The sequence below is a fragment of the Vicia villosa genome, linkage group LG1, assembly GCF_029867415.1.
Source record: "Vicia villosa cultivar HV-30 ecotype Madison, WI linkage group LG1, Vvil1.0, whole genome shotgun sequence".
Taxonomy (NCBI): domain Eukaryota; kingdom Viridiplantae; phylum Streptophyta; class Magnoliopsida; order Fabales; family Fabaceae; genus Vicia; species Vicia villosa.
Genome location: NC_081180.1, coordinates 50,551,172 through 50,554,329, shown reverse-complemented (window position 1 = coordinate 50,554,329; position 3,158 = coordinate 50,551,172). Strand labels below are relative to the sequence as shown.

At 32.6% G+C, this 3,158-nt stretch overlaps 1 pseudogene; it reads right to left on the bottom strand.

Moving 5' to 3' along the window:
- Window positions 1–360: 360 nt before the first annotated feature.
- On the bottom strand, window positions 361–2,792 carry LOC131633032 (uncharacterized; annotated as a pseudogene).
- Window positions 2,793–3,158: the final 366 nt, after the last annotated feature.

Below are 3,158 nucleotides of genomic sequence, written 5' to 3'. Positions count from 1 at the left end.
TGTCAACTGGTACAGATCTGTTACAAATCCTGAAATGTTTGTGTCTGACCCTTTCTATTTGGCAGACCTGCGAGCACAACAACTGTATTTCCAACAACAACAACCACAAAATTTCCAACAACAACACCCACAAATTTTCCAACAACAACAACCACAAAATTTCGAACAACAACAACCACAATATTTCCAACAACAATATTACCAACCAATGGCGGAGCCAGATAAAAAAAATGGGATGGCCGCTAATGTAAAATAAAAATTATAAATAAAAATAAAAATAATATTTTTAATAAAACATTAAGTTAACGTAATACAAAATTGATTATAAAAAAAAATCAAACTATATAATTTAAAAGTACCTTAAAATAATGCTATACGCGTTCCGAGTGACTTGAAATCATCAATAATAGACTCAGAACTAATGCTTGAACTGATCTCCCTTTCAATATATACTGTCATGCTATCTCCTAGAAACCCATCATCCATCTTGTTTCTCAACTTAGTCTTGATAATTTTCATTGCTGAAAAGGACCTCTCAGTTGTAGCCGTAGAAACTGGAAGAGTCATGATAAGATGGAGTAGTCTATCAATCAAAAAGTAAATTTCAGCCTGTCCTGTTGCAACCAAGCATGAACATAGTTCCTGAATAGTTGATAAGTTATTCAAATTTGACTCTTTGCGAGCAGTAAATAGAAAATGTTGGAGTTAAAATTGCAAATTATTCTTTTCTTGATCACTAAAATTCATAGGATAATATTTTTCCACAAGAGAACAAATAATATCAATATTAAAAGCTTTATATCCATCCTTAGGAGACAAAGCACAAGAAAGGGTTAACAAATTCATTGCTTGCTCACTAAATCTGCTATTCAACTCTTGTAACTGTTTATCAATGGTAGTGAAAAAGATTTCAACTTTAAAATAATGTTGAATTGTGACTTGATTCTCTTCAAGACGCGATCGTCCAAATCTTGTTGTTGAATGAATATCATTAAGATCAGGAATCTCAATACCATATTTTTCACAAAAAGATCTCACTTTAGTAAACAATATATCCCAACCATTTTCTCTCAAGTCTTGAATAAAACTCTTTGTTGAACGAACCAAGTGCATAGCATTAACTACATCCTGATTTTGTTTTTGCAAGGCTTGACAAAGCATATCTGTTATCCCCATAATTTCTTTCATATGTGCAAAATAAATATAAAATCAAATGCCTTCAAGTAATTATAAGAACTATCAGCATCCCCGCGTGTAGCATAACTTCCTCTTTCTCTTGCAATTTTTTTTAAAACTGAACAAGTTGCTTCATACATGTTTATCAAGCTACAAATAGAATTATAATGTGATCCCCAACGAGTATCTCCCGCTCGTTTCAAAGTACCAACTTGATTCGCACCTTTACCAGTTACAATCTCATCAATCTCTAATAAATATGCAATTTCTTCTAATTGGGCCGCTTGTAGCTCATCATGGCGCTTCGTAGGAGAACAAACAACATTAACAATAAAAGTTAACTTTTCAAAGAATTTATGAACTGATTTTACCTCTCTTGAAGATGTAACCAACGCAAGTTGCAATCGGTGAGCAAAACAATGAACATAGTACGCATAAGGACAATCCTTCATAAAGAGTGCTTGTAAGCCATTCCATTTTCCTCTCATGTTTCTAGCACCATCATAACCTTGGCCACGAATGTTAGAAACATCAAGGTTATGTCGAGAAAGTATATCACATATTGCTTCCTTAAGAGTTAAAGATGTGGTGTCTTTAACATGTGCCACATCAAAAAATCTTTCTTGTATTAAACCAACTTTATCAACAAATCTTAATACAAGAGCCATTTGTTCCTTTTTTGACTCATCGCGGGCTTCATCCACAACGATACAAAATTTGGAATCACCAATTTCCTCACGAATATGCTTTTTCACCCTACTTGAAAGAATTTGCAAGAGCTCTTTTTGAATTTGATGTGAAGTATACTTGCAATTTTGTGGAGCATTTTCTAACACAACTTTTGCAATTTCATCATTATAAGATGCTAAAAGTTTTAACAACTCAAGAAAGTTTCCTTGATTTTTTGAATTACTAGTTTCATCGTGACCCCTAAAAGCACAAGCTTGAAGTGTTAACCAACGAACCGTGTCAATTGAAGTCTTGAGACGTAGCCGATTATTCATTCTTTGACACGAACTTTGCACTTGAATAACATTTCTAATATGACCATCTTGATTCAACAAGTCTTGACAAGCTTGCATTGCATTGTTGTGTGGTGAGCATGGATCCTTCCATATGTGTTTAAGAAAGGACCATTGCTTTCCATTCCTAACTTTTTTCCAATTTCTAAAACCCATAGAAATGAAGACATGTGATCCGGGACGTCCACTTGGTTTTTTGCTAAAAAGGTAACATGGTAAGCAATATGCCGCATCTTCGGATGGTGAATATTCTAACCATGATGGAAAAATACTAAACCAAGTATGTTGAAACCTTCTTGGATGATCTTCATTACCGGACAAAGGATAATTTTCTAAATGAATTTGATATGGACCCCATTTTAGATAAGCTCGTTGTATTGCATCCATTTGATTCAGTGGATATTTCCAAATCGGGGGACGCTTTCCAGGATCACGTTCCAAAGAGTTTTCAAAGCCATGACGTTCTTCAATTATTGGATTCTCAAGATCTCTTCGAGGTTATGTTATTGGGATTATAACTTCTTCATCTCTTTCTTCTCTTTCAATTTCACATGATTTCCTCTTGAAAAAAGAATCAATTTTTCGATTATTCATCTTTACGTTTCTGATGAAAAAAATAAGACAAAATATAATATCAACAAAAATCCATCCAATTTATACTAATAAATTATATCACTAAAAAGAGTTTTCTTCCGATTCATATTTTTCAATAAATCTATTAGCAAAAAGTATGAGTGAAAATACCATTAACTAATAGTATCTATTAATCTAATTCATACTTTTTTCATATACAATACAAATTTTATATTTATTTGTAGTAACAGTATGATGAATTCATATATATAGTCACTAACATTAACTATTGTTATTTCTCCACTATTTCTCCACTAATAGTAACAGTATGATGAACTCAAAATATAAGTTCACTATTGTTATTTCCCCACTATTGTCTACTGTTAA